Source organism: Portunus trituberculatus, chromosome 17, assembly GCF_017591435.1.
Source record: "Portunus trituberculatus isolate SZX2019 chromosome 17, ASM1759143v1, whole genome shotgun sequence".
Taxonomy (NCBI): domain Eukaryota; kingdom Metazoa; phylum Arthropoda; class Malacostraca; order Decapoda; family Portunidae; genus Portunus; species Portunus trituberculatus.
Genome location: NC_059271.1, coordinates 20992904 through 21017199, shown reverse-complemented (window position 1 = coordinate 21017199; position 24296 = coordinate 20992904). Strand labels below are relative to the sequence as shown.

At 39.5% G+C, this 24296-nt stretch overlaps 1 protein-coding gene across 3 annotated transcripts in view; it reads right to left on the bottom strand.

The window, feature by feature from the left end:
* The window catches only part of LOC123504908 (Kv channel-interacting protein 2-like), a 287700-nt gene extending 273160 nt beyond the window's left edge, over positions 1-14540 (bottom strand). The window contains exon 1 of one of the 3 annotated variants that reach the window (XM_045255820.1): positions 14423-14540. The gene's annotated coding sequence lies outside the window, so the exon portion shown is untranslated. Of the gene's footprint in view, positions 1-13468; positions 13721-14422 lie in introns of those variants that run through there. The other 2 variants (XM_045255818.1, XM_045255819.1) reach the window with 2 other exon arrangements.
* Between the last annotated feature and the right edge of the window lie 9756 nt (positions 14541-24296).

The window sequence follows — 24296 nt, the reverse complement described above, 5'->3', positions numbered from 1 at the left end:
CAACATCCTAAAAGATAAACAAATGAAAGGAAGGCCCAATACTGTAGCATATATAAGCTGATTAGAATTCAGGAAAAACTAGACAAATTTATAATATACACTGTAAATTCAAAGGAAAATAACTAGAAACCAGCAATCTAAGACTACTATAGCGATACTAACCAGATATAGACGTCAAATTCACACTTTATTAAGTAACTCAACGTAACTTAAAGCAACACTCGGTCACGAAAGTAAGTGCAAGGTGTTCTCGTCCTTGGGTGTAGATGGCGTCACGAGGATAGCTGGCGAATAGTAAACATACAGAAGATTCCCAATAAACAAAGTGAAGACGGCCGGTATACGCGCACACTTTGCAGACACCCGTCTAACTGACATGAATACCCGACCTTAATCCCACCAGGTATAAACCAACACCACTTTTTGCTCCACTAGATAGTAACACACTAATTCACATAAACCTGAGGGACAGGAACACCATATATACCTTAGCGCCTACAATCAATATTTCGTCTTTACCAAACAGAGATTCACCTTATCTTCACCAAGTAGAGGGCATAATCCTATCTTAGCTTTACAAGACAGACAGCTATACCTCACCTCACTCTTACCACAGACAGAGCTAATAACTTTACCTTTCCCTTGACAAATAATAACATCCAACCTCACCCCACACTAGGAAAAACAACAAGCATTTTAACTCTACTAAACATATCAACACTGGCTCAACATCACAGACAGCAAATAGACACATACAGTCAACTAACAATCACCTGACACACAGTAGCCACTCATCGCCCAAACAGCATAAAGAGATGCAGGCGACAAGAAAATGGCAAACAGTGCAAATACAGATACAGTACACCAAGGATAGTATAACCAAGACACAATTCAGCACAGCAACATGAACTGCACATCGAACAGAGGTGCATTACAATATTAACTATCTAGATCCATTACAACAGAACACCAAGGAAGTTATAAATAAGACATATAGCACAGCACGTCACTCATACGACAAAGAGAAAGACGTAAAGCTTACAAGACGACACAAGAAGCATTATTTGGCGAGCTTCCATGTAACTAATTCATCATCATTACCAGCTTACGTGCTTTCACGGTAGAACAAAGGGGTCCCTAGATATAAGCAGAAGGGTTAAGCCATATCACGCTATACTCTGACTTACGATGTCAAGGCGTGTGGTGCCTACATCATATGGGGAAAATGTTTCAAGTTTAATTTTCTTAACAGGAAAGACACATAATAAAGGCAAAAAAAAAAATAAATAAATAAATAAATGCATAAGAGATTACAGATGCATTTCAAGTTCCTATTAATAAAGGCATATAACTGGGCTACAAACAAAAATGCTGATCAGAGGATATAAAAAGAAATAAGAAATATAAAGGGAAATTACAGTTGCCAGATGGTTCAGTCAGCTATTGGGATATGGGCTTATTGCTTCATATGACGGAATTATTCGCCCTAACTCACTGCCTCCTATATATCTAGTGAATGTATACACTACATCTCCAGACTTAATGGGAGTGTTGGCGCACTTCCTTTTGTGCTGCCTTTGTTTTCCAGTTCAATATGACCACAGTCTAGTTGTGATCATATATTGCTTCAATTATCAAGCTTCCTTTCAGGTCCACTAAACAAAGACTATATCCTGCTCAATTTCAGTTTTAATGTATATGATATCCTAACTTTTTACAGTGCGTAATCAAATGTTAAGTAAAGTTTATTAAGAAAATCTGAACTAAACTAAATATCAAAAATGTTTCTGCTTTGTGTAACTTGACTGGCTTCATGCAATTTCCCAAACAATCTTTTTACTTTTACGTTATCATCTGTACTTCTGCCTGCAGCTGTGTGGACTAGTTTAATGACTGTATAATATTCTGGCAGTTCATTTCCGACAAAACATTATTGGCTTCAGGACTGCGTGGGATCATGATGCACTACCTGACACACACTTCTATTTGGAGCCTTGTGTTGTCACCTGCATGGCGTGTACAAGGATAAAACTGCAGCCCAAAAATAAGCACCGAATGTCATTGCTTCTGATTGTTAGGATCGATATAATTAGTTTCTGTTGAACCTTTCTATATATTTTTTTCATTACTCAAACAAGGTAAGTTGGAATCTAAGTGTTTTGCTTTTCACTCTACATTTAACAGAATTCTCAATTTCAATGTGTATGATCATTTCTTAGCATCTGGCATTCCGCCATCAAATAAATGTTCGGTTATTAAGTAGCGTCAAGTTTGCATAGCTTACAAATGCCCTTCATTACTGGATGGCAGATTGTCAGGTGATCTTTATTAATCTGCATACACAACATGGCCAGGTTAAATGATACAACTAAAACTAACAAGAATTAGATAGTTACACGGCAAGGAATGTCGAAAAATGCACTACACAGTACGTTCATCTTTACTTCCTTTCCTATACAATCTACATTTTTTTTTAATTCGATCATGACATTACATTCGTAGACTCTCACCGTTACGTCTCATTCACTCAAGGGACGTTCTTCCATAGCCACCTGAAATTTAACTTTTTTTTCCCATGAGGACGAGTAGGTGTTAGCATTCCCTCGGCGCCCACCTCTATCTTTGATTAGCGTGCACGTGCTGGCCGGGAACGCGAAAACTTATTGGCTCGATGAAGTGAGCTGTGTATCGCCCGGCGGGGGAAAGGGGGAAGGGAGGGAAGGAAGGGGGTTGATGAACGAGGACTTGTATAATGTACAGTGAACTTTGAATTAGCTTAATATACATTATCAAGACGTATGAGTGTATGTGTGTCAAGGTAGGTGGGTGGGGGAATGCGCAAGCAAGAAATACGTATTGTGCCAAAAAGAGTACGCTAAAGTTTGCATGAACCATAATTAATCTTGAAAATACATACACATAATAGAATGCTCTGAAGACGGAGGGCGGGAAGTCAACAAACTTCCGCCTTGAGACAATAGAAGGCATACAGAACCCAAGTCTTCACGTGGCACTTTCTTAAAATCTGTCTCCCACCCACCACGGCCATTGTTATTGTCGCATCCACCTGCCTGCCACCGTGAGTTTGTTTGCCGAGATCCTCCATCCACGTACCTAACCTCACCTGTCTACCTGCCTGCCTGCCTGCCCACCTGCCTGTGTATCTACCTATCAATCTCCCCTGCTTGCCTGCCTCCTTCATAACTTTGTCTTTGTCACCCAGCATTTTCTTTTACTGTGTGTTAGATTTAGTTAGGAGCGCTTCGTAAGGGATAGTAAATATGAGGACTTTTCCCCCTTTGTTCCTTCTTTGGATATTTACTGGTATTTACTTTCCATCACATTTTTATCTACTACACACACACACACACACACACACACACACACACACACACACGAACTCTTATCAACCTAGAAACACCTTTAGTGGAAGATCCTGAATGTGCCTTGCGTGTCTGCGTGAAGCGGCCCTTTCGTCTCATATTAGCTGTACCGCACCGCTAGCAGTCAGTGAACCAGAAGCCCCGCACTACACAGTACGCTCCCTGCAGGGTGCTACGGGGCGTGGCTGCTTCACCCCCACCACCCATGCGATGTAACTAATGTTCTTGTACCTTAAATGATAGGGGAAAAAGGGGAGGGTGGACCTGGAAACTCTACTTCAGTTTCTCTATGTGGGTTTGGGTTTGTTTAAGGTGTTGGTAACTACACAAATACTAAAATAGCACGCGAATGGCTCCGAGGAAATAGTGTGTGGAATGATACGTTACTTAAATGATTGACTAGTTCACCATGGCAGCGTAATACCAAGAAAAAGAAAAGAAAAACGTTCCTGAAATAATAAATACACGATACAATTTATATATCAATGAAAAAGAAAAAAACAACAGGAAAAAACGCTAAAATTTACAAAACGCATGACGAAAATTTATATAATCACAAAATCGGCATGAAATCGTTTACTTATCGATTAAAAGAATAAAGCAAGGATCAGAAAAAAAAAGGCGCTGACATACATAAAAAAAAAGATGAAAACTAATCTAAAAACTTAATTAGTGAACTGCACGATTCCATGGTGTAGGTGTGACTATTTGGTGAAAGGACAGGTAGTGTAAATGGCCGTGTGACCTTTGGGACTTGTCACGGGGTAATGTTTCTTCATAAATAGTATAATTTTCTTGAGACTGAACACCTCACCCCACCCCCCTCACACACACGCAGAGTCTGTCCTATGCATAAAATTTTCATCGTTCCACATTTGTGTCTTGAAATATAAAAATACCGATTAATAGACACAAACGAGAGAACACTGGCACTGGAGGAGGACCGTCATACCATCAGGATGGGAAGCGCGGAGCGGGACGGGCGAGGTTGTCTGGCTCATACTCCTGAAATGCCATCTCTAGGAACGCAAGAAATGGGAGGAAAGGCTGGAAAGACTGTCCTTCTTATCGCTACGGAAATATCACAAAACTTGGACAAAAGATTCACTAGTTCCTCCGCTGGGCAAATATTGTGTTTTCCAGCCCTGTGACGGTCTTCTTTTGTTGCTCTGGCTGCCAACACTCCAGGCACCAACACCGCTCAATACTCCATTCACTCATTCCCTCCGTATGAGGGTTTATTTTTACACGTGCCTCCCCTTACGCGTTGCCATGAAAAGCGTTCCTAAGGCTGTAGTTTTACCAAGAAATCCTCGCTCCTTCACCCCCACCACCACCCTCACCACCACCACCACTTAGGAAGAAAATGCAAGAACAGTTTACCCCCGCAGCACGAACAGCCTCACAGCGCTACTTATGTTGTAATGTGGTGCTAAAAATTTTGAAGGGACTGACTTATGACACTGCAACAAGACCATAAATGACGCTGGGTCAGGTTAAGATATACACATTTTCTCTCTCCCACTGCGAAACTAGAGCATGAAACACCGGTGCAACTATTGGACGCTGCGGAGTAAATAGGTACTCAGATTCAGTGCTGTGTATTTAGATAAATTGTCGAAACAAATATTTCTATTACTACTACTACTACTACTACTACTACTACTACTACTACTACTACTACTATTACTACTACTATTACTACTACTACTGTTGTTACTATTACTACCACTACCACCACCGCCACAAGAAAAAAAAATGAAAAGAAGAGAACTTGCAAATTTGTGACGTTCCGAGAGAGAGAGAGAGAGAGAGAGAGAGAGAGAGAGAGAGAGAGAGAGAGAGAGAGAGAGAGAGAGAGAGAGAGAGAGAGAGAGAGAGAGAGAGAGAGAGAGAGAGAGAGAGAGAGAGAGAGAGATGGGGGATAAGAAAAATTTAAAAGAAAGAAAAATATATGGAGCGAGCAATGATGCAAAGTGCTTCCGAAAGGTCAGTGCCTGGAGGTGTGGGGCAAGGTGGTGGTGGTGGTGGTGGTGGTGGTGGTGCGGGATTCGGCTCACGTCACCTCCAAACACTCAGACACACGGAACACTCACGCTCCATCAATGTGTTAAGGGAGTCGGGACGCGAGAGTGAAGAGTAAGAAGGAAAAACACGAATCCATCATCGACTGGACATCTCGCATGAACCTAGCTAAGTTTTAAATCATGTTCACTTATTGAGAGCTCATTTTTATACTTTTTAATTCTTCTTAGAGCATAACGTTTGAAAATAAAGGAAGCTGCAAGTGACCATCAATCCTATACATACAACAATCCGTGTAAGAAAAACATCTATTTTCGTGTATTATCTTCCATAAATTTGTGCAATCCTACATTCAAACTCACTAATGGCTCAGAACTAACAATTCCAATCATTTACCACTCGTATCTCTCTTTTAAATTGAGTTTTATCAAGCTTAAGCACATTATTTTTTGTCCCATACTAATTGCTCACCCTGAATTTCTTTTATCGCTTTTTCTTGTCCCTTAAAATTATCATCATTAACACAGCCAGTACCACCCTCCTCCGCCGTTTTCAGCTTCATTTAAGAGTAATAATCCCGCAAAATGACTGCAATTGTTATGTCAAGTGTTTCGATAACTGGTCTGCGAAAGTGCTTCAAGACGGTATTTTGTATATTTTCATTACCCTTGAGGATGAATAACAGCTTTAGACTTGCCATATGCAGTTAAATAATCAAATAATATCTACTTCATTTTTTAGGTTCATCACACCGATCATTTCTGTGCCAAGACGTGTAACCTAATAGAAGAATACATGTAAGGAAAGATGGAAAGACGAGATACATAGGAATACATTGACAGGTAAGTTTACATATGCATTCATCAGAAACATTTATCCTAAAATCGACATATATTTATTAAGTTAATGAGTTCTGCTATGGCTAAAAAATTAAAGAAAAATATTAATATAAAAAAAAATAAAAAATTTACCTATGCTGTATAGATCAGTAATTATATATTGCAATTATATACAATTAAACAATAATAATTTAAACAGTGTACTAATCTACTATGGTATACACCTTCACGTGAAAACCTTCAATTCCCCTTCCTTAATTAAGAGAGGGAATTCAGAACGGGCACACATGGCTAGAGGGAGGACAAATAAACACACAAGCGTATGAATAAATAAACAGATGAATAAAGAAGAACATCAATAAACTAATTTATGAATGAATAAACAGTGTGGCTTTCACTCCCATATGAAAAAAATATTCATCACTCGAATGGAATATATGTACAAAAGAATTCTCTCTCTCTCTCTCTCTCTCTCTCTCTCTCTCTCTCTCTCTCTCTCTCTCTCTTTGTTCACCGGCCTACACAGTGCTACACAATCCTAGAATAACGAAACTGAAAGACATTCAACAGGAAGTAATAAATCCTAAAGGCAGAGAGAGAGAGAGAGAGAGAGAGAGAGAGAGAGAGAGAGAGAGAGAGAGAGAGAGAGAGAGAGAGAGAGAGAGAGCACAAATAAACAAGCAAAGAGAAACATGCTCCTGGAATGCGCACCTAAAACTGAAACTTTACAACAACAAACACGCGCCTCGCTCTCCTCGTCTACCTAAATACAACAATCAGCAACGAAGCGTGCCAGACCCTCTTCTCTTCACCCCACTTCTCTGTTATATTAGCCAGACCCGCCCCATGGTTGTGGTGAGGCGCCCGCGTGCGTCTGTCTCCCACTCCCCGCAACACTTTATTATTCACGGAGTCAACATCGGCAAGGATAGGTAAGGTTCTTCCGTGGTTGGAGTGACGGGTGGGTGGCGTGGATGGATTCTACTTTGCTTTCCTGTCAATCTTACATGATAGGTGAGGATTTTTAATTGGTTATTGGGGAAGGAGTCTTCTACTTCGCTTTTTAGTATGTCTAGCGGTTAATGTAAGTTAGTTATAAAAAATCCTCAATAAAGAAAAGAGAACGAAAACTGTTTTTGATACAAGAATAACAAGTACAATAGAAAATAAAAGAGCAAGTCTCGAATTTTCTTCATACTGCTGGTGTTAGGAAGACGTGGATTATATGATAGTGATGATGATCATGATGACCAATAGCACGTTCTACGAGTCTAGGATTGTATAGTGCAGTTCATCTAATTTCTTTGCTGCTTTCCTTATGATCGCGCAAGAATGAATGAAAAATAAACTAATTGTAAAGGATCAGCATGAGCTTAATACTAAAATATACGATCAAGTTTCTCTCTCTCTCTCTCTCTCTCTCTCTCTCTCTCTCTCTCTCTCTTGCCTTTCTTGTGGAAGGTCATGAATCCAAGTTGTTGCGACAAGGAGGAGCCGCACAGACACGTTAATGACACGAAAAAATGCCTGGCTACTGACCATGATGTCCTTAACCGCCCGACACACCCCCCCTTTCCCCGCTCCATGTCTCTCTCTCTCTCTCTCTCTCTCTCTCTCTCTCTCTCTCTCTCTCTCTCTCTCTCTCTCTCTCTCTCTCTATATATATATATATATATATATATATATATATATATATATATATATATATATATATATATATATATATATATATATATATATATATATATATATATATATATATATATATATATATTTTTTTTTTTTTTTTTTTTTTTTTTATTTATTTATTTTTTTTTTTCAATTACTACTGCTTTTAGTCTTTGGAACAAAATATAGGAGGGAGAGAGAGAGAGAGAGAGAGAGAGAGAGAGAGAGAGAGAGAGAGAGAGAGAGAGAGAGAGAACTACTTCTTCCCTCTCTTCACTGCCTCTCGATCTTCTTCCCTCTGGTTCACTGTTGCCAATTCACAGACACATCTTTTACTTCTCGTCCTCGTCCTCGCGGGGCTCTCGACTGCATTCCCTGAGCACGCCCACGGCCACGACCACTCAAGCCACGACCATACAGACCTCACCCATGCAGGATATAACTACGACCCCCCTGCTGTCACCTACCACCCCCCATACACGACCACGACCACGAAGCCAGACCATGGGTATAACTACGACCCACCTGCTGTCACCTAACACCCCCCTATACATGACCACGAACACGGAGAAGCCAGACCATGGATACAACTATTATTATTTGTTATTGCTAGCATTTTTTTTTTCTCTCTATATCAGTACAGTGAAGTTATAAGTTGTAAAGATAGTCTCATTCCTCTCATCATTATAATATTTGTTCTTGTTAGTATTTTTTTCTCTCTATTTCAACACAGTGAAGTCGTAAGTTGTTAAGAGAAAGTCTAAACTGTCTCGGAAATTAATTAATGATAAGCATCCCATAGGGGCCTGTAAAAAAAATGTTTTCATTTAACGGGCCCAGCTGTATCACAAAACATGTCCACTTTAAGTTTAAGATTTGTTTGTAAAAGCTTAATAAACATTTTGAATTTGAAGAGAGAGAGAGAGAGAGAGAGAGAGAGAGAGAGAGAGAGAGAGAGAGAGAGAGAGAGAGAGAGAGAGAGAGAGAGAGAGAGAGAGTGAGAGAGAGAGAGAGAGAGAGAGAGATTAAACGAAAAAGACATAAGATGATGATGGTATTATAATGATGATAAAATGACGATAAAATAAATAACAACGAATGACGATGACTGCAGTAATGGCGGAATAAAGGGAAAAGAGAGAGAAAAAAAGAGGAGAATAAACGGGAAGTGAACAAGAACAACACAGCTCACACCACAGCAAACACTCACAAGGGACCCACAACACTTTTGATGAGAAGACATACCAACAGGAACTGTACTGAAAGAGGAGAAGAGAGAGAGATCCAGGAAGAGAAAGAGAAAGAGCATGAGGAGGAGAGCGAAGAGTCCAGGATAAGGAAAGCAAGGAAGAGGAAGATGGAAAAGAGGAATACGACGTCGACAAGGAGGAAGAGGAGGAGGAAGAGGAAGAGAAGGAGAACGACGAGAAGTTACAAGAAGAGAAAGGAATTCGTTCATTCTATACTACGTGGAAGCCGATTCTCTCATCCCCCAGCTCTCTCTCTCTCTCTCTCTCTCTCTCTCTCTCTCTCTCTCTCTCGACCTATACACCCAAGTGACTATCTCGCTTTAACCCAGAATTTTGTGCAAAGACGAACAAAAATACAGCCAGAGTCCTTCCTAGTAAACCAGAAACCCTGATGGAAAAAACTGTCCGAAATCAATTTATAGTGGGTGCCTTCCTTTTACACGAAATGCTCTACCCCAAAGAAATACTGTACCACACGTAAAAATAAGTAAACTTTCTTACTTTAAAGAAATATAGATAGTCATGAGGAAAAGTAATAGGAAATTTTGTATGGTTTGGATATTATATCGGTGTAAACCTGCAACTTATCTTTTATCTATTTTTTCTTTATTTTTTTTTTGTCTATTATAGCACCCACATCAAAATCACCCTATATTCCTTTCATTTATCTTTTTTTTCCAGTTTAGACTGGTACGTTTCTAAATAATGATAAGTAACATCAATCTACATAATGTCTATTCTTATGTTTTCCACTCTTATTAGACGCAAAATTTTAGACATAATACTTAATTTGCTTTTTTTCGTGTTTTTTTTTTTTTTCAGCGAAGGAAAACTTATTCTCTAATCGAACCGTTGCAATATTGTTAAGTACAATCATGTCCAGTAGCCGTGTTACATTCTGTGCTTTTTCTTCGTCTTCTGGCCATCCAAGAACATATCACTCCATAGGATTTTTAAGGCAACGGTCAGCGGATCAGGGGCCACGATACTGCAGGGAAAACGCAAAACAGTGGAGGGGAGTGTAGGTTACTCGATTCCTAAGCGTGAGTAAGATCATTTCTACATAATTACGCTCCACTCTTTATGCACCAGATGAGATTTTTTAAGAGGAAGGTAATAATTTGTTTAGTTTCAATATTCTTTTATTTACAGTGTTATGTTTCTATCTATTAATTTAATCAATCTTTGTTTCATTGCAAGGTCACATTATGAATATACAAAGATCATACTAATAATTGAATATGCTGCCTCGACACTTCCTTTTTACTCTTTCATTCTCTTTACGTTTTTATCGCATACAGTTTCAATAAAGCTAAAACCATCAATCTATTCATCTATTTTCGTTTTCTTTTTCTTTCATTCACTGCAGACTTACAGATCAATATGATGAAGTTTTAATATTTGAAGGTAATATTATAGTTCCAGTTAACACTTACTTTCTTATTCTTCTTATTTTACTTATGCATGAGAGAAAGAAGCAACTGACCATGGAGTGACCTTTGTGTTATAAATATCATACAGTCTCTATAGTAACACAAAATATTAGTAATGACTCGTTCAAAACTCAGCTGAGTTCGTGACAGTCCATCGTAATATAAAATTGACTTAAATATATGAATAGTTTTTTTTATGGATTCTCTCTCTCTCTCTCTCTCTCTCTCTCTCTCTCTCTCTCTCTCTCTCTCTCTCTCTCATCAAAAACACTCTTCAAAAAGCACTCAGCTCCTAATTATACTGGACACTCGGCTTTGCTCACGCGTTCCTTTTTCTTGTTTAGCCTCTTTTACTCTCGTCCACTTTTCCTTCGTGTACATTACCAGTGAGCCGTGTGGCGTGTCACGCTGGTAATGTGTCGCAGCTGAGTCGATAAATACCACGAAAACTTATACGGCTGGCAGCTCGTGTACGCTCGGCCTATGAAACTGGAAGAAAGTTATGTCTGTATTTCTTTCATTAATTTTTCTTTTCTTTTCAAATGTTGCATCATGTTTCATTGGGTTTATAGCTTTGTAATCGATTCGAGATGATGTTTGTTGCTTGTATGGAGGTTTTTGAGGAGGGTTAAGTTTCGTAGAATGTTGCCTTGCAGTGTTGTTGGTGTTACTGTTGTTTGTGTAGTTGTTGGAGGAGTGTGCAGTCAATGTAATTACTTTGTCACGAAATCGTTCTAGGTGTTGAAAAATAATTCACATGTTTGTTTACCTTGACCTGTTTGCATTTTTTTTTTCCACTGACAATCTTAATTTCTTCTGTGTCTGTTTATCTGTCTGTCCGTCTCACAATTTCTCTTTCGATAAGACTCATCAAGGCATCTTTTTCCAACAAATGTACCATAAGACCACTGAATTTTCTCTCTCTCTCTCTCTCTCTCTCTCTCTCTCTCTCTCTCTCTCTCTCTCTCTCTCTCTCTCTCCATAACTTCATCCAGATTAAAGCTTCAGTTGGCATACATAAAAAAGTTCGGTCCCACTAGCATATGGTTTCCCCTCGAGCACGGCACTGACCCTCCCTCCCGTCCACTACAAACCTCTCCTCTCTCTTTTCTTCACCTTCCTTCGCTTCCCTCTCAGCCGATCCACGCGGCACTTGGGCGAATATTATTACTATCGCCCTTGAAATTGGCCAGATATGCACTAAAAACACACTCCAGCTTCACGTGCAGATCATTCTAATCATCCAACGGGTTCTCTAATGTGTGGAGTTTAGGTCTACTGTATCAGGAAGGGTGGGATTTAAAGCAGGTATTGTTTAGATGTGAAGTCGAGAAGGGTTTTTTTTTTTCTATATTCAGTGACGTGAGACTTCTAAGTTTAGTCTCTGAGTTGAGATATTTGCGTTTTCTTCTTTACAGGATTATTATGACGTGCTCTGACATTTTAAATTGTTAGTTTTCTTTCTTCGCGGAATCGAGGAATGAGAGAGAGAGAGAGAGAGAGAGAGAGAGAGAGAGAGAGAGAGAGAGAGAGAGAGAGAGAGAGAGAGAGAGAGAGAGAGAGAGAAAGAAAGAAAGAAAGAAAGAAAGAGAAGAGAGAGAGAGAGAGAGAGAGAGAGAGAGAGAGAGAGAGAGAGAGAGAGAGAGAGAGAGAGAGAGAGAGAGAGAACAATGAGAAAGAGATTAGATCCTCATATCACGGATTGTACAGGTTTTCCTTATATTCGGTAGTCTTTTCAACCATTAACGTTTTTATTTTATTTCCGTGATAGTAAAGGACAGAATACTTACTCCTCAACGAGACACGTGACACTAGGACATTCTTCCCTCGTGTCACTAAATATAGACATGTTTTCTGTTTACCCAGGCTGCTTTGATGTGGTTTGATACCTTGATTAATATTTTTTTTTCTCTTTCTCTATAATCATTTTTCTTTCAGTGGGTCAAGGATGAGTAAGTGAATGAAAAGGGAAAGAAACGAACCCTCTTGTGCAAATTTAGTGTGTTTTGTGTTGTTAATATGACGTGTTTTGATACCTTGAATATTATTTCCTCTCCTGATCAATTCCTTTCGTCCAGTGGGTCACGGATGCGTCTCTCTTATTGAGTGAACCACGATTAGTGAAAATGATAGACGTGTTTTTATTCTAGTTATAATATGTTTGGACGTGTTGACTTACTATTCTCCTTCCGCTAGTCAAGGAATGCATTTCTCCAACTCGGTGAAACATGCAAGAAATCAACATTCTCTCCGTGGCAAGAAAAATGGACGCTTTTTCTGTTACGTGTTTATATATCTTGATTAGTATTTATTCATCTATCTATCAAATAATTCAAGTGAGTCAAAGATGCATCTCTGCAACTCAACGAAACATATAAGATAACATTCTACCCACGCAACATAGAATATAGACGTGTCTATTAACTTTTTTCATATACTTTGTGCTTGTACATCTTGATTGCGTATTTTCTCTCTAATAAAGTCAGGAAGTGTATCTACCTTAACGATAAACGCGAGAGAATATTTCATTCCCACTTCACGAAATGTAGACTTTTTTATGTTTACTTTAAATACAATACGACGCGTTTGAAAATCTGGATTAACTATATTACCTCAGCGAGCGTCAAGAAATGCGCCTCTCTAACTCGGGCAAAAGTCGATCCCTGTGTCACGCACTTTCACTCCCTCTCACACCTGGCTCACCTTCTCTCCTGCCTGTCACCGCGTACACATGCAAGAACCGCACATTGGAATAGTACACACTCTACACTGAGTAAACATCGACAAAACCACGTAAATAAAAGAATTTTCCAATAATCTACTTATGCCACTCTACTTAACAACCTTAGAATGGTAATCACACTACTCACTGAAATTCTATGAAGATCTACGTGAATGAACCTGTTTTTTTTTTCGTTTATTTACTTTATTCAGTCACGTCTGGGTAAAGAATAGTTTATTTTCCACACGTACTTCTCTTCCTTCCCTTCTCCAAGCGTTTGCAGAGTGGTAATGTGGCAGATACTGAGGCGCCGCGCGGACCTCGCCGTCTCCCAAACACAACACTCGTGGTCGGGCACCCGGGACGCAGGTATAGCGCCCTCCCCCGCAAGCCGCGCACCACCCACTGGCCACTCAGCCGCGCCACTACCATCACCATGCCTCCGACGCTACCTGCCCGCCACCGCCACGCCACGCACCCACCTGTCCCATCTTATCCGTAGCAATGCATTCGTGCCATCACTTGGAAGTATGTTCTCTTACTCCACTCTACTGCATCTAACCTCAATCTCATAATGCCTACCCAGCGTTACACAAGTAAGACACCATTTTTGTCCACCACATCCCCATTACTATATTATCTATAGTCTATACCATCAACCTACATCCACTCAATCAACATCTTCCAGTCACATACCACTACCCTTTCACATCACAAACCTTATATTATTATCAGCAGGAATCACCACATTTCACTATATTCAACACACCACCACGTCACGTTCATTCGTAGCCTCCTCGCCTATCTCGTCTTCCATTCAGTGCAATAGACACTGAAACCGCAACCAACGCCAAATTCATGGAAACAGTCACAAGAAGGGGAGAAAGATTGAGGAAAACTACTTGCAGGACTGTCTCTTTCAAAAGCATTACTACAAGCCAATAGTAACCAAGCGCGTGAAAAAAAAAATCATAAACGTGAAGTACAAAGAGTATATTACCACAAGATCCGATTGCAAACATTAACCTTCATTACAATCAACGTACAAAGCTATGAGTAATTCAACACCAGTTAACCATGACATCAATAAGTTAGAACTCACTTTTAAGGACACGATGAGAGGTGAGCGTAGGTATCTTCAGCTTCCTGTAACAATTAACGTTTCAGGAGTCCGCACACGTATAAACACTTTTGTGCTGTGTAACAACAGTTACTGATGACTGCTCACTGCTGCCCGTGTGGTATGCTACCAGCTAGCCTCGTCTCCGACCCATCCGAAACGAGTCTCACATTCTTGTTCTATAGGAAGGCATGTGATTGGTTCAGTGACTCGGGATCCACTTAGCGAGCATAACCAGGAGTGTCAGTATTTCCCAGTAGTGTTCCTTTGTTTAATAGTCATCAGGGGGCAGAATTAATGTACAAGAAAAGATGAAATAACAAAATATTAAAAGGTTGTCAATAGTTAAGGTATCAGTCAGAAGAAGTGTTGCCATGTTCACAAGTCCTTAAGCAGTGAAATTATCGTACTAGAGATGATGAAACAGCGTAATATTGAAGATGATTACCCGGGTTCTTCAGTGTGTGGTGTTCACTACAGTCACCTGCTGATTATGTAGAAATCTTTTTTTAGTTTTACATAATTCCCCCTCAAAAAAAAAAAAAAAAAATAGTAACTTCAAATGCAGTGAAGGTGCAGCACGGAAATGTTTCAGGATATTTTTTTTTTTTTCATGGTGTAGGCTGTAATAGAAATGGTGCACCAGATTATGCTAATAGTGATAGTTATAGTTACTCGGAACACTCCCTCAACCATCAGCCCACATTGTTTTCATGACAGTCAGATGAAAAACAAAAACGTCACTACTGCTGCATGTTCCTAGAATTGTGTCGACCATAGTTTGAGCGAGATATAGGAGTATACGGAGTTATGCCAGCGAAAGTGAGCCATTATCTGCAACGAGTTATAATTACATGAGGCGTGTTTAGCAGACAATTTGGAAGGTTGTTGCGAAATACAATACCATGGGTGAATTTTTTAAAAGTGCATCCACTGTTTACTGACTTCTGTGTACGACCAAATGTAGCTACCATGTAATCTAGACTCATTATTTCATAACAAAATGAAGCTAGATTTTAAATGTGCACCCCATTATTTGACGGAATATAGTTAGTTCCTACTCAATAAAGTAAGGATGGCGCATTCTGAGAGGGTGGATGTAGAGAGTAGAGGAACAATATATCTAATAATTGACTGGTTCGTAAGATGAATATCTAGAACATATGGAAGAAAACAAAAAAAGAATAAATAAATGATAGTCATCTCTTTTCGTATTTTTTAAGAGTATATTCAATAGCAAAAGAAAACGAAAGCCTGCAACTTTTAATAAATTCTCATTGTGATAAACAGCAATTCACAGCATTAAGAAAAGAGAACAAAAGCTTCACAACCACCTAATAGAGGGATAATGGAACAAAAATAGATATACCAATATTTAACCAATATTATATTCAGAAATTACTCCAAATAGATAAGTAGGTAAATGAATAAACTAAATATGAATGCCTTATAACTCTTTAGTGATTAAGGAAGATGTGCGAGAGCAATGTAAAGGTTCAGCTTCACCCCCATCCCTAAGCCACTCCCTGGCCACTACCCAACACAATATAAGGATTATCAAGTGGCATTTTTTCCCGCTCACCACTAAACTTCAGAGTAAGAGTCGCCGTTATGAGGAATATTAAGTGGCATTACTTTTAATCTATCAAAATCTTACTCGAAATTAGTAGCCTAATAACCCTGTTCTGACATTTAATGAGTCACCAGAGAATACCTTAGAATACAGTGGAAAATACACGTAGAAAAAAAAAGCTAATAAATAAATAAAATCATACGCAGAAATAAACACAACTGGAAGGATAAAATTGTGGTAAGAATATTAGTAGTATCATGATTTATTTACACTTTTTTTGTGGACAACTTAACGTATTGTCTCCTCTATATCTCCATCAATTATAGTGTATCTGTTTGCTCAAGAATACACACATCGTCTACCGCACACCTTAATGAATAGAGTTAATGCAAGGTAGATGAAAATACGTAACATTATCAATTTTATTACTTCTATTAATACAACTATTAGTACTGAGACATGACATTATGAACATGCGAAAGAAAAACCACTAATGATTCATCCTACTGCAGTTCCATGACCAACCTAAACTAATGTCACCTTACTGAACCTTACTAGTTTGAATCAGTATCTGTGGAGTTCGAGGTCGGCGCTGCATCATCAAAACCATAGTGATCGTAAGCAAAATCTCCGTCTGTGGAGGTAGAGGTATCGGTGGGAGCATCAGATTCAGAATCCGAATCAGTAACATCGGAATCTGTATCTGTGCTTGTGTCTTCACCCATTATATTAGGGTCGTCTGATGTTGAGTCAGAGTCCGTGTCTGCCTCGTGATATTCAGCCGTGATGTTGCGCAGGGAGGCGGTGTCATCCAGAGCACTGTGGGTCGCCGGGCTCCTCATGACGCTCGCGAAGAGGCACAAGCACACCAGAGCAATTTTAGCAAGACTCATTTTGTTTTACTTTCACGGAAGATATGTTAATTGACACTACCAGTGAGTTACCAACAGGAGGTTAAGTAATATATGAGGTGTACCGGCATTTCCGCACTCAAAACATTACCGTTAATCTATGTCATTCCGTCTCTGGTAATCCCTGCCCGCCAGTGGGACGCTCTCAGCCAGCCGTTTTCTTCTTTCCCTCCTTTGTGGCAATATTTTTTCTTTTCTATCATGTGAAACTCCTGAAGCTGAGGATTAGTTATGGTTTTCATTCTATGCTTTATATGATTTCCAGCCGTTCACCAAGATTGCTACAATAATCCCATAGGTGACCAAGATTTTGCTTCCAAACGGGCGCTCGGTAGGTCAGTGAGTTTCACAAGACTTGGTGAACGGTGTAATTCATCGTTCGTTCGGCATGTGTGGGTGTGTGTTTCACTGTTTGATCTGCTGCAGTCTATGACGAGACAGCCAGACGTTACCCTACGGAACGAAGTCAGAGCTCATTATTTCCGATCTTCGGATAGGCCAGGCTGAGACCAGGCACACATCACACACCGGGACAACAGGGTCACAACTCCTCGATTTACATCCCGTACCTACTCACTGCTAGGTGAACAGGGGCTACACGTGAAAGGAGACACACCCAAATATCTCCACCCGGCCGGGGAATCGAACCCTGGTCCTCTGACTTGTGAAGCCAGCGCTCTAACCACTGAGCTACCGGGCGTGTGTGTGTGTGTGTGTGTGTTTCACTGTTTGATCTGCTGCAGTCTCTGACGAGACAGCCAGACGTTACCCTACGGAACGAGCTCAGAGCTCATTATTTCCGATCTTCGGATAGGCCTGAGACCAGGCACACACCACACACCGGGACAACAAGGTCACAACTTCTCGATTTACATCCCGTACCTATTCACTGCTAGGTGAACAGAGGCTACACGTGAAAGGAGACACACCCAAATATCTCCACCCGGCCGGGGAATCGAACCCTGGTCCTCTGACTTGTGAAGCCAGCGCTCTAACCACTGAGCTACCGGGCGTGTGTGTGTGTGTGTGGCTAGACACCAGCAGAGTAAGGCCTCCATGAATCGATGTCACATCAATAGGTTGGTGCATTATGAATGGTTTATCGTCCTGGAGGGGTGCGTGCTGCAGGGTGGGGAGTGGCGCGTAATCTCATATCCCTTGACCTCAGGTGGGGAAATCAATACACAGATGCATACCCAAGTAGTTTTGACATTCCTATACTGCACATACAGACAAACAGACATGAAAACACAACTGGAGGGGAAGAGAGAGAGAGAGAGAGAGAGAGAGAGAGAGAGAGAGAGAGAGAGAGAGAGAGAGAGCGACAAACAAGCTATAGCCTCATCAGAAGTCTCCTCAAGCCTTAGTAAGGAAACGGGTCAAATTAACTTGCTTGTGCTGAGAGCTATATATATACTGGCCTGGATATCCCACTAAAACCAGCAATAAGTGTATGGAAGACGTGACTACCCATTCATCCCTAAGGCCCGGAGGCAGGAGAGAAACCATGATTTCACAAAATCTATGGAAATGTGTATGGGAGGCGACTCACTCCATTGCGATCTCCTATAGACGCAAGTGAGGGTGACCGTGGTGTTTTTTATTGTGTTTCGTACACCAGTCAATCAGTCTTAGGCGCGTCATCCAAGAGTTCAATGCAGCAGGAGAGAGAAAGTCGTAGAGACGCAAGATTTTTTTTTCTTTTGTGTGCATGTATAAAGAAGACTGGTTGAATATAGATTAATGAATAGCTTGATTGTCGCCCCTATACACGTGACTTCTGCAGCGCCTGTCTTTTGTTATAATATGATGTTTATGTCCTGATATCAGTCTACATTTTTTTTTTTTTTTTTCCCTCCCGTACGTGTCTTCTTCTCTATTTCTTCTTTTTCGTCGGTCTCTTTCCCTTTTACAGCGAGACTTTATGATGCAGACGACACGAGCCCAGATATTAGAATATTGTACACAGAAGACCACACACACACACACACACACACACACACACACACACACACACACACACACACACACACACACACACACACACACACTTAGTTACATGTGTCATGCGAAAATCAAGTCTTTCCTTCGGTCACATTTACTAACATGCATCTACGTGTCTTCTCAGTCTGCTCCATACTCCTCCACTGCCTTATATCCGCCCAATGTACTCTGTAATCTTACTCTATAATCCTCTCCACTCCTACATCTCCCAGCCTACCCTACACTACTCAAATCCCTTCTTCAGTGCTCGCTGCCACTTGAAATACCCATCGTCATTCCCTTGACAAACACTAATTCGTTGCCATCCTTCTATACGCCTTTCATTCACCAACACAAACTTGGGAGGGCTGAGAGTGAAAAGAAACGAAGCTCTGTAGTGACACTCGTGACAGATATTAGGGAAAAGTCGCCAATTCTCGTAATCCTTTCATAATTTTTTTTTTGTGTGTGTGTGACCTAACGCCCGAGGCAAGGCGCTGCACACTTTTTGCTGATAACTGGATTTTTCTAGCGCTCCGTGATATGTTGGGAATTGATAATTCTACACTTTTTGAAGACATGGCCATCTAGTTTTGAGATATTATAGATATATTTATATAAAGTGAGCAATGTGTTAAAATATATTTCATAAGAGTATTTCTTTCAGGGATGTCTGAAGTTTTTAATGTTTACCAACCTAAACACTGCCTACACTTGAGAGCAGTATTTCTTGAAATACTCGATACGGGAAATGCAGGATGTTTTTTTTTATTCACTTATAAAACAAATAAAAGAACATACACCTAAATAACAGACTGAGATCTCCATCAATCGAAATATTTATGTGACGGACATTTTCATGAACTCAAATTGCTTCCAGTATTTTGAATTCTGTCAGAAAACGAGTGTAGGCATGTCTGGCCCATCCAGCTCCTCACAGCACTATTGTTCCTCTAGACTCTAGAGTCTAGAACAAGAGATTACTTTCCTCGTGTGGGAAGAGCCAATCAGGACAAAAGACTTTTTTATACCACTGCTGTCATTATTTTCCTCTTTCCTTCTCTATAGCAACCACTAAGAAGATTCGTATGAAGCCCAATGAAGTCATAGCACCAATAGATATTTCCTCCATATATATATATATATATATATATATATATATATATATATATATATATATATATATATATATATATATATATATATATATATATATATATATATATTTCACATTCAACATTTCACTCCTGAAGTTCATACACTTTCATGTGAATAAGCACGGCAATATTACTTAGCTTCGCAGGTTAATTAAGTTATATAGGCATAATCTGAATTATTATAAGAACACCATGCCGGACCTGTGACGTAAGCCTCGCCCTAATCCCGTGCAGTGTTCTACTCCCTGAAAAGACTGATCACCCGTGTTGGCAACCCTGACCCTCTCGCCCACCCAGCCCGCTGTCCTCATGGCTCCTATGTGTGCCGGACGCCCAGTCAGTGGGGAGCTTTTCAATAATTCACACATGCCCTCTACTCACTCACTTGTTGCGGCCTCGTGTTACAACAGTTGTACAGATGACGCCTCAAGCACGGCGAAATACTGTACCGAGCTGAGGGAGAATTAAAACCACGACAAAGAAAAGTTTCGTAGCCGTCGAGCCTTCTCACTACGCAGTCTACCCAGGGTACCGTCAGCGTCACACCTTCCAACATAACACTTTGTGAGTGTTCCTTCCTGTGAGTTACATGATCATCAACCAATCTAGTAAGTTAGTTAAGTTGTTAGTTAGTTTAGAAAATTATTAGCATAATCTAATATAACTAATTAAAACGCAATCTAAAATAAACAAATCTAATCCAATCAAGGTAATGCGTGTAGGCAATAGTTTATCGTCAAATTGTCAACATTTTCTTTTCCGAGTCTCCTATATCCTTCCCTCGTCCTGAATTTACCGTATGTGAGAGTTTTCCCTTGTTCCCTTCTCCCAAGTTTGCCGCTGTGCCGCTGCGCCGTAACTTTTTGTGAAGCAATCTCTAACAAGTCTATGAGGAGGCGCTGTGACTTCCGGGGAGCGTAATAAGCTTATGAGAGGAGAATTTAGTATCCCGGGTCGGGGATTTCTTCAAAAATATTTTCCGAGGAAGTTGTGCTAATCGTACCATGCCTCGTCGTCCACTCTCTAAAATGTTTTCATTTATATTGTGTTTCCTTCATTGGTTTAAGAGGCAAGAAATTTGATCCAATTCAGCTCAGTAATTTTTTTTAGATGCAAAGAGATACGCAAGTAAATTAATAGGATGATAGATAGAGATTGTTTGATTGACTAAATGGTTGCTTTATATGCAGGTAGATATATAAATACAGTATCTTAAAATGCAAATACATAAGCACACAGATAGATAGATAAATAGATAGGTAGATAGATAGATAGGTAGATATAGATAGATAGATAAATAGACAAATTGATATACAAATAGATAAATAGACAAATATATACATAAATGGATAGAGAGGTAAATGAATACATAGATAGAAAAAATAGATAGACAGATAGATGTTACGTATATTGATAAATAGATAGGTAGATAGATAAATAGACACACGGATACGTAAATAGACATACAGATAGATAGATGGATAGACAGGTAGGTATACATCAAAATATATAGATAAGAAAAATAGATAGATAGAATATAGATAGATAGATATACAGATAAAAAGATAGACACACAGACATATTCATAGACGGGTAGACAGACAGACAAATAGACAGACAGACAGACGTAATAATTTTGGTCTCTCCTCGTTCACTCTCCTCTAAGAGCTCGATACGCAGCAACGCAGGAAGCCTTTACCAGTGCATATTTTTATTTTTCGATTTGTTTATTCATTCATTAGCGTGCCTATTACTTATTCACTCCAGCTATTTATTTATAATTTACTATTTTCAAAGCAATCTCAATTATTTTTTCCGTCTCTCCTTAAATGGTCTGTAGCTGCTGCTCTTTACCTTCTGCTCCTGACTCAGACACACTAGTCTAAGAGAATTAACCATAAAAAAAAACTAATATATTCTTCTCCATGGTAAGTCCCACGAACTCAACCTAGCGTAACATAATTTCATCTTGGAGGAAATGAATATGAGGTATTTCATATGGGGTAGAAATGCTCTTTAGGGAAATTTACCTTGAGGAGCTTATGGTCTGTGATGGGGAAGGAATTTTAACCTTGTGAAATGGAGGATCTAGCTCGTTTATATTAACTACCCAATCTAGTGAACAATAGCGTAAAGGATAACTGCAAGAAACCAGCCAGCCTTCACAAAATATGAGCATCTATATATAAGTGATATAAGGAATACAAACAATTTTCCTGGTCAGTAGTAAGGATAGAATGAAAAAAAATGGTTCAGGTTTGATAGAGTTATGTTTAAAAGGTTTTAAATTAATGTGGTAAGTTAACGGAATGGCGTCAACAATCAGGTTACTAATGCTAACTCAATGTGGAGATTTAAATGATTGGGCGAATCTATGGATCGGATGAGTTGAAATGGTTAGACATATTTTATGCAAGGACGAACAAATATAGGTCTGAAGGCTTGCTGCAGTTTCCCCCTTCTTTTTTAAATTCTAATGTTTTTGTTTTGTTTTTCTTTTATCCATCTGTCATCCCTATCCATAAATTAATGTAATCTTTCAAATCATACCACTGAGTCCGCACCAGCAATCCGATTACTGACTTCACCTACCACTTTATCTAAAACTTCATGATGATATGATGATATGGTAAGGGACATGATGGTAAGCAACAACACTTCCACTGCCAAACAATCTTCTCCACAATCTCATATAACATTCAAACCTTTAATTTTAACTTCATCTTGGGCTGTCAATAACTAAATCAAAGGTCTATGTGATATCAGCAAAGATCTCTACCATCAATGTTGTCTATTTTTCTTTTTTATTTACATGGTACTGAATATTATCCTGAGATGGAGAAAGGAAGACTTATAAAATTCTGGTAACATTGAAAAAGGAACGTAGTGTGTGTGTGTGTGTGTGTGTGTGTGTGTGTGTGTGTGTGTGTGTGTGTGTGTGTGTGTGTGTGTGTGTGTGTGTGTGTGTGTGTGTGTGTGTGTGTGTGTGTGTGTGTGTGTGTTGGTGAGGGCTTCGGTCAGTCATAATGAAAGCGGGAATCACCATAACTTTCAATGCACAGTGGTCGTATAAATGCAGCACGTCCCGCTTGCCACTCTGTTCTTTTTGTTGTTTTTTCCATGGTAATAGGACAATACGTCGCGAGTTATATGTATGAGCTCCCAATAATTCCTCCGGTCAGTGTTCCCATCCCCTTTAAATGGCCCACAGCACACCCTCGCTCCGCCTGGTCATGTCCGCATCCTTAACTGCCTCACTGCTCCACTAATTTCTATATCGTTACATACAACATTTTTAGACACGTTTATACTTTAGTCTCTTCAGCGGAAATTAATTCTTTATCTTCTTTGTATTTTCTGTGTCCATGCCAACAAATTTTCATAGTGCCTGGAATTCTAAAACAATAATAGCATAACAATAAAGGGTTTACAGTAATGGACAAAGCGACATGAATGTGGTAGATAGCAAAAACCATTTTTTTGATTCCCTTTCTCTTTATCTATTAATTTATCTATTGTATATATTCATTTTTCATCTAAGTATTTTACTTTTTTTTTTTTTTGCATGGGGAGCATTTGAAAGGGTTTGTTATCGTTTATTCTTTTTCCTTGACCAATGTCCTTCATACATAACAAATGAATGAGTAAAGATTGATCACGTATAGAGAAAAAAATATTAACACTATATGGTATTATTAAGTCTATGATGATGCATACCTTTTGTAATTATACGTCACTATTTACAATGATGAAGCATTTACTTAACGAGTATTCCGATTAACAATAAGTTATTTCATGTGATTTAGGAATTATCTGTGCTATTTGGAAATAATATGTGTTAATGAATAGCGTTGATGCTTAAAATATATTCTTCATTGTAAAGTTTATACCTTACATGCTGTTAAAAGTCACATCCAAAAATCACCGTTCTCCGAAAACCCACATAAAGTCACTCTAATGTACACTTCCTTTTCCTCGCTACACCAACACTACAAATATGCCCCGCTGCATCACAACATCTCCACTCAACTCGGTGTCACCACCACTAACACTACAATCATTACTACCATCACAACATTGTCCTCTGCACTTCACGGCCTCAACACTCCACACCACACTCATGGCTAACGGACACTCTACCCTCTTCCTTTGTACCAAGATAGGTCCTTGTCGCCTTCCTTCACTGGGCCTGCGACACCAACACCTCCCGTTGTTTACACACAAAACTCGCG